The sequence below is a fragment of the Rhamphochromis sp. 'chilingali' genome (genome assembly GCF_963969265.1).
Source record: "Rhamphochromis sp. 'chilingali' genome assembly, chromosome: 19".
Taxonomy (NCBI): domain Eukaryota; kingdom Metazoa; phylum Chordata; class Actinopteri; order Cichliformes; family Cichlidae; genus Rhamphochromis; species Rhamphochromis sp. 'chilingali'.
Window position 1 is genome coordinate 4,713,940 of NC_137946.1, and position 12,722 is coordinate 4,726,661.

At 40.4% G+C, this 12,722-nt stretch overlaps 1 protein-coding gene across 7 annotated transcripts in view; it reads left to right on the forward strand.

The window, feature by feature from the left end:
- Positions 1 to 12,722, forward strand: part of robo3 (roundabout, axon guidance receptor, homolog 3) — a 176,774-nt gene that overhangs the window by 78,975 nt on the left and 85,077 nt on the right. The gene's annotated exons all lie outside the window — the stretch shown is intronic.

The following is a 12,722-nucleotide window of genomic DNA, read 5'->3' on the forward strand; positions in this document are numbered from 1 at the left end:
GTTTACAAAGTTACTATTTCACATCAGTCAGCTGATCTTGTAGGAAGCCCCCTTTATGTCAGCATTTGTGCATAAGTGAGTAATCCTCCTAGATGATGTCACTTAAAAGGCCACTTAGGAACAACAGACAGCAGAGTAGCCCATATGCAGCTTTACTGTGTGACCTGCCCGGGGGATACTGGATTATCACCAGCATCTGCTCCCCACAGAAATCTGACTTTGCTGGCTCATTTATCTCTAGCATTGGGCCCATTAGATGAATTATGGACACAATGCAATTGTGAAACAAAAACCCTTCAGTTTCTTCTCCACTACTGTAAGTGAGTGTGGCAGGGTTGAAAGTTTGAATCCCTCTGTGGACAGCATTGCTAAAAAATGCATGCTTTCTTGCTACTGTACAAGGTTTGGTGGAAAAAGCCTTTACCAGCTGCTGCTGCGTGTAAAATGTTAAGCAGCTCTTCTATGTCCCAGTCTGTGTGGTGGAGAGTACCAAACAGTGTAGGTTTAAGTGTCACCGAATCCCTGGATATAAATGTATGATGCACAATATTGGCTTTTGTTGTTTCATGACTCTGCCTTCAGACGTATGCATATGGTGCTTTTGATTTCAGCTTTCAGAAGCGAAATCTGCCACATACGCACACTACGAGTCATAGTATGGCTCTTTCTTGTAGACATCAGACACCTCTGGGATGATAGAGATATGTTTAAATGAGACTGCTGGATCCTCAGATCCTCCATCAATCACACGTGTATAACTGAAATTGCTGCCAGTTGGCTACAGGCTCTTTGTCAACATGCATTCATGTCTGTGTTCAGCACAGATGAACCTCCATGTGCGACGTACTAAAGCAATGTTTTTTGACACAAGTGGGATGATATCGTTTGTGTCAGTGTGGTGTCTTTGGGCCCAGCCCCACTGCTGAGGCTCCCTTTTACAAGCCTGTAAACATTGCCTATGAACTCAGCATCTGTGAAAGTGCTCCTTCACTGACTCCAGATGCTCCTCTGGGACTATAAAGGCTGGATTAAAGCTGCTTATTTTCACTTTAGCAAACACATGGTGAGTTAAAAAAAAGAGAGAACTGTACTGTTTTTAGCAGCAGACTCCCCCCCCCCCCCCCTAAGAAGAGTTTAGGAATGATTCTCCATCCCTCGTCTTCGTGTGAAGGGGCCGTTCATGCGGAGCCAGAGTCACAGAGTCTGGTCTCAGACTGTTTTTCCAGTAATATGACACTGGAATCTGCCAATCACCGCTGTCACTATCAGTCACCTCGATGACCTCAGGAAACTCTTCTCCAATGACTGTCAGTGACTCATGTGTTTACAATGTACTTTATTGATGTGACTTCAAGGCAGGAGCTGAAAACAGCTGCTTTGTTGCAATGTGGATGTCCTCACCAGACTAGTTGCCAGATGAAATAGCCGACACCAAACCTAGATAACCACTCTGTAATTACAGTCTGAGCACACAGCTCAATTTCCTTTAGGGAGGGAAGTACCGTGGGGTGTAATGTGGCTGAAATAGCACAATTACCGAGATGGCCATTGTTTAAAACCCTTTCTTCTGTTTCTGGCAGTTGTGCATTTTGCGCACAAGGTTTTTCAGACATGCTGTCAGCCTCAGTGAGTTACAGTGGAGGAGGTTTGGAGGGGTTTAATGGATTGATCAAGGACAGTTTGACAGGAGTTATAACTGCTGCCGAGATTGTATTGAGATGTCTGAGTAGTCCTCTTTAAAGTTGGGGCACAACCACTAGATCCTGGTGGCAAAAAGACCAGTTCACTCTAAAACCAAAACCACGTGAATGACTAAAGTAAAAAGATGTGTATTTTTATTTTTCCGAATTTCTAAGATGTGTCCCACAGAGATGAATGTGCTGTTTGAAAAATGCTTTTTGCACAAACCCATGGACGTACTAATGGACACTGATACAAAACAGTTCTTGTGAATTCTGTTGGCAGTCAGTAACCAGTACAGTGTTTCAAAAATGAGATAGCACCGTTCCATTTAGGTGGCTATTCAGATGGAAGCCCAGCGCGAGACTTTTACCAGCTGCACTCCACATTGTAAACCTAGATTTACTTTGTTATTTTTATGTTACAGTCATCACTGCCGACTGGAATGGCTCCTAACAGCGCTCCAATATGCAGTAGCTCATTTTGTTTTTGCTTTTGGAATATTGACAACATTCCTTTTTCTGCAGAAAGAAAAAAGACACAAAAAGCTTTGTAGTCATTTCCGAGAACAAACATGCACTCGCACAGTGAGCGTACCTTCCTCCTCCCCCCACCTGCCTGCCCATCTGTTCTGCACAGATCAATTAGGCTGTCAATACATTCAAGCATGATGCACTGAAATGAGGCACAGTGTAGCATTCAAGCTACAAGAAGATCATAACTTGCGCCGGTTGAAAAATAACACTCGAAATCGGGGCAAGGAACTAAAACTCCTCCTCCTGTTACCTCAGAATCAGCAGCGTTAATCATCCATCCACTTTCTGAATCTTATTTGAGTAGTTTTGCTTTTTTTTCAAGCTGCTGGTCAACCAGTTCTAGAAATGAATAATAAGTAATGCTAAAAAAAACATGAGGTGAATTTGCGTATGCTAGTCGTTGAACAGCCGCTTATTATGCGTACCCATGATAATAGAATTTCACAGTCACAAATATCCATTACACATCAGATTGACTGCACCTCATGATGCATTAATAACAAGTTATTTGTGTACTGGGCTGTAGTAAATAAATAAAAGCACTTTGTAAACATGTCAGTGGGGTGTTTTTGCTCGTTCATCTGCAAACTAAGGCTTGCGCTCCCTCTCTTAATGGCACTGCTTATTATCTATGCTGCATGTTCCTACCACAGCGAGCCAAAATCAACAAACACTGAGCTCCTTCTTCATCAGGCATCAAGGGAAAGGACTTAAACTCATCTCTATTTAGCAGCGGGTGCTGGCAGGCCAAGTTACCGTAGCACTCCCTACTCCTTGAAGGTCTCAAGTGCAACTGCCTTTAGGGCCCAACACAGTATACCTAAGCTTCCAGCCTTAGGCTGCAGACAGATGGATTACCCCTAACATTAGATTTCAGACAAAGATATCTCAAGTACAGTTTTTGAATAATCATTTCACTTAAAAAGGGAAATATGTTATCCAAACCTACCTGCCCTCTGTGAAAAAATAATTCTCCCTTAAATATAATAACTGTTTGTGCGAATTGCATTCAGGCTGGCAGTGAGACACAAATCTGAGCGCACAGCCCATTGCTAGTCAGTGGTGCTGACCTTCAGTTACTTGGATGAGTGACAAAACATTTCTCCCATATGAACACATTCAACTTAATGGGATTTGCTTACCTGGATGATTACCCATATGGAAAAGATATATATAAATCTTATAAAGTTTGTATCTGTCTTGTGTGAAACTTGTATGAAAAGCATACAAGAGTGAAAACAGATATAAGATCCCTAGAAAAATTATATAAATGAAACTTGTATGTTTTGGATACTTACTAAAAGTTTTTACTATTTCTTTTCCATATGGGTAAGCAGTGTTTGCATTGTTCTTACAAACACTTACACTCCTCATCCTTTTATCGCTTCAGTGTCTGACTATCTGTCTAATAAAGGGTGAGGTCATCATGAAATCTGACTGGTGAAGCAGCCAGTCAGATTTCATGTTTATCCTGTTTAAGTTATCTGCCGATGTTTGAAGCAGTGACATAACTCTGACTGCTGGAGAGTCAAAGAAAAAGCCCGTGGGTACTGCCACAGCTGTCAGAGCAGTAACTCAGTGCTGTGGATATATTTGTGAGTCTGGCACTCAAAAGCTCTGCATGAGAAAAAGCCACCTGATAATGGATTATTTTCTACACGGATGTGTCAAGGTGATGCCGTAGTAGCCAGAAACTGACAGCTACTGTTGATGATTTAATGGCAAGGTAAAAAACTGACAGGGACAACTTTTTTTTCTGACGACGGTGTCGATACACACATCGAGTTGGGGATAGGAGGAATTTGAGTGTCTCTATGGCTGTTTGTTTGCCCTGGTGGGTGATTGATAGCTATGACTAATTGACTGATTTCTTTAATAGGCACCTTACCTTCACCTCAAAAACCTTTTGAATTTGTAGCACTTATAGAAGTGACAGCAGCTGGATGTTAATCCAGCTCTTGCTCTTTACAGCTTTTCACTTCATGACTTAATGATACATCAGGACCAGTGTTACTTGAAATGTCCTCAACAGTATGTCAAGGCTGCATCTTACCACTTAAATAAAGGGTCTTGGAAATGTGTATCATATATGATTGAGCTAATTGCTATCATGGTCTCATGAGCTGTTTTTTAATAATACAGGCACTCTCCATGTAGATTATTTCATGTTTGACTAGCAAGCTAAGAGTCAGTAAAACAAAATAAAACCACGCACCGTAGTTTATTTTTGTCATGTTAGTGATGTCGTGGATCCTCTTCAGGAAGTCGTTGTCTCGACCCTTTCCTCCCTCAAAATACGATGTGGTGTAATGTGTGTTTTCAGAGAGATAGCAGCCAGCCTGCACATTTGTGTCTGTTTGTATAAGGGGACACACATCCAATAGGGGCTAATCTTGAAATATACTGTTGTGGGACAGGAAACCAGTGGCATTTCCTCACTGATGTGTTTGGCCACCCACAACCAGCCTTGTTCCTGTCTTGGAGTCCCCTCGAGGATTTCCTCTTTGACACGACTGAGAGACTGCACCTTCGTCAGCGATCACTAATGGACAGATAATTAGAGATAATGAACAATCGTGCCATCATCATACAGCCTTTCTGGAGCCAAACCATCCACTAACTATCTCCATGCTTATATTTCCCACCCACCTACCCCCGCTCTGCGCTCATCACAAAGAGCACTTACAGTGAAATGGGATGAAGTGTGGGAGTTCAGTCACCAAATACAGTTGCTGTTCTCTTCTTCTTTCAAAGCTTGAAACCGCTTTGGTGGAGTGAGCAGAAAACAAAATCGATGCTTGTTACCATCGGGCTGCTGGAGCTCCAACTGACAAGGTCTGTGATAACTTGAAGGATGCTGGGCTGGAAAGAATAGTTTAGCTGAAACATCCCCCACATTATTATGATCATTCATACCAAAATGTCAGGTGGGGTCTTGTTGAAGTATGTTTCAAAGTAAACAGTAGAAATGTCAATTTTTAAGACATTTCACAGCCCTTCAGTCTTGTTTCTGTAGGTGGAAGTAAATCAAAGCTTAATCAACTTTCTAGTCTCTCAGGCATCTTGTACCACCAGGAACATTTTTAGTGGGAAAATGCTTTCTTCCTGTTGGAGCAGAAAATGCACTTTGCTCTCAAGCTTCTGCCTGGTCAGCGTGCACGAACATCCAGCTCATACAGGTTCTTCACCAGAGGAAGAGGCTATACTCACAGGGCCATTCTCACTCACATTTCCATGATCCCTGCTTTTCAAAGAAAGGAGCAGGACGAAGCAGCTTCGGCCCCTTTCCCACCAAACTGTTCACGACCTCAGCAGAGACAGTATAAAAAACACAGAAGTTCCTTTTCCAAAGTTGACCCCACTCATTTAGATGCTTAGCATCAACACGGGCTCAGTTAAAGCCACTTTGTATTGTCATGCAAGTACTTCATTTTATGTTCCCCAGAGGGTTAAAGAGTACAAAGCTGGAGGAAAAAACTGCAGCTTGCCTCGTTCGCTGCTGCCAGTTTAACTTTGAATACACATTTCCAAATCACTTCCTGCAGCTTCAGTAAATAGAAGGTGGAGGAACTGTAAAACAAGAAATCTTTACAAAGAAAAATAGGAGAGGAAAAGGAATTACTGCATCTTCTTCACTCCACTGTTCCCTCTTTAAAGATTATTACGCTCCCCCTGTTAGCCAGTCAGAGGTACTTTTATTTCAACAGAAAGAGACTTTTTCTAACCAGAAGGAGCAGACTCTGGAGGGAAGGTCGGTTATCTTGAGCGCAGTGTGAGGGTTAGCTCATCTTAGGCTTAATTTGACTTGCTAAGGCAGAGCCTGGGTTAATCTGTCTTCTTTACCACAAATCACCACAGAGCGATAAGGAATGCAGTGTTTGATGTATTGCAGTATTCTGATTTATTTTCAAGTCCTTCACATTGAAATGAAAGGCATTTCTCAGCCTGTCTGGTTTGGAAGACTCGCTGGGCTGGAGTGCCGTCCACGTTTTATGTCCTTTTCCCTCCAAGGCCATCGTCAACCAAACGTTTCTGATACATACACAGTGTTGTTATGTATTTCAATAGAACTTTTATACCTAACTTCCTTGCTGCATTTTCACAGCACTTTATAATATGAAATTTACAGATACAAGTGAGGTGATCGGGCCATTGGTAGAAGTTCAGTTATCACATATTTTGATCCTTTTTTAATTTATTTATTGTGTTATTTATTATACTTTTGCACATAGAAATGTTCTAAATTTCATGATTTCAGCTTGTTGCTCTAGTTTTTATTCATAGTTTAGATTCTTTTAACTTGCAAACCAGAAATAAATCAATTATTAATTGCGAAGATTCTTCTTAGTGAGAATTTTCTTTGACAAACTAAGTAAAGAGCGTTTCAGAGCTCCTTACATGGTTTTCCATAATATAATATTTGTTTTCTGTGTGTCCTATAATTTGACTAGTGGACTGGATTCACGCTCCACTAATGCGCTGAAACCTTCTGTGAGTCGCTGTGGTTTGCTCAGGGGTGGGCTGCATGCTGGAGACAGCTTGTACTTATGGCTGCAGCGCAAGATTTGTGTTGACCTCAAGATTGAGCCTTGTACAAATATCAGACAAAATGAGGACCCTTCTTGGATTTGCTGCATGAGTCTGACCATCACTGTGCCATCTGTGTTTGGAAAATGCTGTCAGCAATGGGTGATGTGCCTTCAAATCAAAATCACTTTAGAGCACAATTAGAGGTTCTGAATTAGCTTTGATTCATTTTCAATTAATTGTCCAGGTGTTCTTGAAAGATACAGAATAGATATCTTTCTACTTTATGTCTTGGAAGACGCCAGTGGTGCGGTGATCAAATGCAGATCAATCATCAGCCCCAGTCTTGTACCATTTGGACAGATCCCGGGTTACTGGGTGTTCTGATTTTTTTTTATCATTTAAGAAGAAGTAAATGATGAAAGGTCTCTTGTGTTTGTTGTGCAATAAGGCAGGACTGGGGCTCGGAATCAACTGTAGATATCTGTGATTTTTCTTTTGTACTCCTTTTAAAAGCACAGGACACACCAAGACATTTATTCTTGTACTAGATGAGACAAAGTTCTAGCTCGATACTTTTTCTGGCTCCATTACAGAAAGGACATTGCAGTGGTGGTTGGTGCTCCCCTCGGCTGTTTTCTTCCCAGTTTTTCATTTGTTTTGTGAACTCACTGTCCTCGCTATTTCTCCGTCACCCTCACGGGTTTAATTAACTCCCCCTGTTTGTGAAAATCATTGAAGATGTTTGAAAGTTTCTGCATTTCTACTGATGTTTCAGGATATATATATTTAAATATATATGTATATATATATAAACCCGTTGCCTACTGGTGGTAGTCAGAGGGCCCGGTGGCGCCAGTGTCCGGCAGCCTCGCCTCTGTCAGTGCGCCCCAGGGTGGCTGTGGCTACAATGTAGCTGCCATCACCAGTGTGTGAATGTGTGCGTGAATGGGTGGATGACTGGATGTGTAAAGCGCTTTGGGGTCCTTAGGGACTAGTAAAGCGCTATACAAATACAGGCCATTTACCATTTACCAAATATTCTAAATACAGAGTGCTTTCTGGGCTGAGCTCTTGGATTTTGAGTCTGGTGCTTCAGATTCATCAGGTAAGAAGTGAAATTTCATGCTGAATAGGACGAATTATTTCCTGGAATAAGCACCTTTGTAGTTACACCAAGTAAGAATCAAGTTACTGTATCATCCCACTTTACAGCTGAAGAAAGGCTGTTATGGAAGGACATAAATACTTACAGACTTAACTGTCTGTAAGTATATAAGCAGGGGTGGGAATTACTGAAGTACAAATACTGCACTTAAGTGTTTTATTTTTTGGTACCTGCACTTGAGGATTTATTTAAGCTCCTCGAGGCGACTGAATTCATTTGATTTTTACTTACTACACTTTGAGAAAGTTATCCTTATTTTCTGCTCACATTTTCAAAACAGACTTGCTACTTTGTGTTTAGCACATTTGAGGAGAGTTAATATTCTACATCATTGTCCACCTTCCAGTCCAATTCAAATCCAATTTTTAAGGAACAATAACACATAAAAGAGAATCCTATAGACGTAGGAGGTTTAAGAAATCATTTACTGTACATTTACTTGCATATCATTTACTGTACCCACTCATCAACAATCCAGAGATGTTCTGGTTGTGGTGCTTCAGTATAGCTAGTGCTACAGAAGAGAAGCGAACGTAAAGGGAGTAACATTTTTAAGTGGCAGGCAAATTCAAATGCAACAGGTTTCCTAAAATTTCAAAATACATAATCGCATATATGTTAACATACTGACATGTAAAAAAAATTAGATCTGATTTATTTATTTCCATTTATTTTACTTTTAATTTTTATGGTAAAGATGTCCAACTATCTGCTCTTTGAATTACTGTGATGTAGTAACAATGCAGATAGACAGCACACCTGTAGCACATTTGTAGTTGATTAAACCTGAAAAAGAAAAACTCCACTAGGTTTACCAGAAGCCGCGATTGATCACAGCCCTGCCAGCATTATCACTATAGGCTAATGAGTTTGTAGATGCAGTGAGGGTGGGGTGTTGGTGGGGGGTTCCCCTCATAGATGAGAGATTACAGTTCATGCATCAGAAACAGTTCAATTAAAGACATTTTTCAGACATAGTTTTGAGAGATATTTGCAGAAAGTGAAGTAAAGATAACAATAATTGGAAATATTAGAAAGTCTGGTTGGTCTAGATTAGTGTCAGCTGATACAGATGTAGGATCAACACTGACCTGAACGTTTGGTGAGTTAAAAACTTGATCTGAATCTTTTAGACACTCAAATCATTTGTCAAGTGTAGTTATTTACAAGTCACAACAAGTGAATTAATAACTTACTGTACTTAGTTGCTTTGCCCTCTGGGGAACAGACTGCATTATCAACCCTTCTAACGTGCTTATAAGGTGTTTCTCTTGTCTATTCTTTATGTGCTGAGGCTAGTATATCAGCAAATAGCTGATATCTTATATATTGCCCCCACTAATGTATTGGTTGGGCTCAATCTGCAATTCTCAGTCTGCCAGAAATGTTACTACTGATGAACTGTTGCCCATACCTGTTTTTGGAGAGGATGACATTAAGGAGCCTGAGATTTTGCACTTAGATTATATCCACATGTTAATTTGTTGACTTTTCCTTGGTTACTCCCAAGAATTTACCCTTTGTCTAAATTTACCCTTCATTCAGCAGTGTAACAAAACAACACTGCACAGCCTTTATCCTTACATTGTACAGCGTTACATAATTCATTATTGCCAATAGTCCTGTTCTTTAGCCGTGATGAGAATGTCTTGAAGTTTCTCCTGTAGATGGGATGTGGTGACTGCAAAGCTGCAGAAAGTTTCATATTGCATTTCTTGTATTTCTTTGTCCAGTTTTTTAATTAGGAAATAAAAACAATTTTCGCAACAGGATCTAAACAGGAACTCTCACACAGTATCTGTTTTTGATTTGATAATTTAGACAGTATTGCATCTTTTCTTCACTCTCTGTTAACCAGGCTGCAGTTCTCACGGGATAGACTCCTAGAGCATCCCTGTGGCTTTATTATCTCACATGTATCATTGAGAGTTGCTGCCATCCTGCTGTATTACACGATGAACGGGAGCTAATAGGTCCTTAGAGGGCCCAGACGTTCCTATTAGAAAGTCTTCTCAAGACAAGCAGTCAGACTGTCGAGACTCCAAACTGTCCATTTAACCTGATTGGAGTTCATCTTTTCCAGCCTTGCCCTTATCCGTTACATACCGTACGTCTACGCTCACTTTGAGCTCAGTAGCTGAGCAGTGCTGCTTGCCTTAGAAATTCAAATATCCTTGTATGCATAGCAGTATAGTCATTTTCTGTTATGTTGATCTGTAACCATTTTGCCTTTCTGTAACATCATATCTACGTCAGAATCAATGTGGGTATTGTATACGCTGAGAAAATGACATTTTCCCATAATACTTGTTGAAGATTTCTCAGGTGCAGTGACAGTTTGCTGTCATCCTTTCAGTGGAGCTGTAGTTTTCTGTGTGACATGCCACATATTCCTACAGTGGGAGAAAGTTCATTTCTCCAAGCTTGCTTTGCTGTGGATAGCAGGCGTATGATCTGTCAAGAGTTGGTCTTCAGTGGTTGCAACTTGGACGTTCTCTTGATAATATTTAGCTCAGTCGCACATGATGGTCTCGTCCTACTTAAAAGCCTTTGCTTTACATTTCCACATGACTTGTTCCAACCAGCTTTTACTGTAAAATTTATGAGTCAGCTCTTAAAGGCTGTGCCCTGCTGAGTTCTCACAACAGACACCCCCCTTCCTCTCTTCCAGATATCCCCGATCAGACAGGCTCAGCTCAGCCACGATGCTACTACCTTAAAGCTATTAGATGAACAGTCTACAGCTCAGAGGCCTTGAGGGAGGTCAGAGAGCACTTAACCAAATGACAACTGTTTTCTGTTAGCATTCGACAGAAGAGCAACCTTTTAACAATATTACTTTATTTGATTCATTTTTAGAAATCCTTCACATCAAAAGTTTTCTCTGGTAGTGCTGCAGCGTAGAATTCCATTTGGGTTTTCAAAGAAAACGACAGCGCTGATTCTAAATTTGATCAGTGCAAGTTCAGGCTTATATTTTCCGTCACAAGGTGCTTTTTTGGGAATCGTTTGTATAAATTAAACTATCATGAATTCTTGAATTAAATTACAACCACTTTCAGCCCCAGTTCAAAGTCATCAAAAAACGAAAACTGTAAAAACATTTTAGTCAACTGAAATGTGAAGAAAGTGGTAATGTTTGATACAAGATAACAAATAACAGTTTTTTAAATGTAATTTTAGGTGTATCCTTATCTTGTGTCGTGCTTTCAGTGCATGCTTTCCAGCTTCTATTTGATTCTAACTAAAAGCAACTTCAAAGCTTTTGCACATTTTCCTCCTATCCTGAGCTTCCTATCTCTTTGAATGTAATTTCATCGAGAGCAAGACTGTCATATGGTACTCTATATCCCATCGGCAGGAAGCACTTAAGTGGAGTTTTTAATCCCCCAAAACCTTCTTGAGGATTTGTCGCTTTGAAGGCGAGAATTTTGACTGCTTTTCTTATCAGACGTTATCAGGAAAGTCTTAACCTTTGAACTTCCTTTTATCCATGCACCTGTGGGATGAACTATTGTAGCTGTCTTTCTTTTCTGTCACCCTGCAGCATACAGTCTACAACTTTCCTATGCTGCAGGCACGTTTTAAGCTATCTCTCAATATTAGAGGATAAGCACAGGGAGCTGATCACCTCCTAGGTTAAAGATTTGTCCAAATGCAACAGTGTCACTATCTGCTCACTTGTAGCTCTGTCTTCTTTTTGTTTTCAGTCTTCTTTACATGCAAATTTACACAAAAGCTTTCATGATTGAAAGCAATTTAGACAAAACCTATTTAAGTCTTATTTGAACAATCATGGCTTCAGTGGTGTGGAATAAAACTACAGTCTGGAGCTCAGCTGCAGCGCTCCTAAAAAATAAACAGCAATTCATGTTTTCTGTTTTCCTGTTAAATGCACAGCGCTCAGGCTAATCTCCTGCTGTGAATGTTCTAAAAAGACAACACTGCTCAACATTAGGATATTGCTAAGCATTGCAGCACTCTTATAATTTACAAAACAGCATGGCTTGGTAGTATAGTGGTGAGGCAAGACAAATCAGAAATACACTCATGAATCCCACAAGCGTCTGAAAAACACAGACGATGATGCACCTCTTCTTCTCTTGCTTTTGTTTGCTCTCCAGGGTGATGTTTCACTTGTGCCTCGTGGTTTTTGAGTTTATGTTATTGCTTTTCTAACGTTACAGCACAACCCTCATGCTATCATTTGCAACTCTGATTCTAAAAAAAAAATAAAATCAGGCATCGTCTAAAATGTAAAAAACAAAAAACACAGAATGTAATGATTTGGATTAAATTCAAACACAAAAACACGTCAAATGTTTAAACAGAGAAAAACAGTGTGACTTTGAATTTGATAGGAACAGCATCCACACTTGAACAACAGTCTGTGAAAGTCTGGGGACTGAGAAGACCAGCTGCTGGAATGTTGTCCTGTTCTTGTCTGTTATCAGATCACATCATGATGTGCTAAATGTTTTCAACTGGTGAGAGGTCTGGACTGCAGGCAGGGCATTTCAGCACGATGCCATGGTGTTGTAATAGACACAGTATGCGGTATAGATGGGTGCATATGTTGATCCTAAACTTCCATAAACCTTTCAGCATTTATTGTGCTTTTAAAGTGTCTCGGTTTACATATTTGACGTGTTTTCTATGTTTCATTGTGAAAAAAATATGGATTTACTAGTCCCAACTTTTTCTGGAGCGAGGTTGATTATTGGGCGAAGGAGAGCAACATTTGGAGGTGGTAGAAGAACCTGGGGGAGTTACCCTACTTTAATCTCTCTCTGCTTCTGTCTTTCAATCCA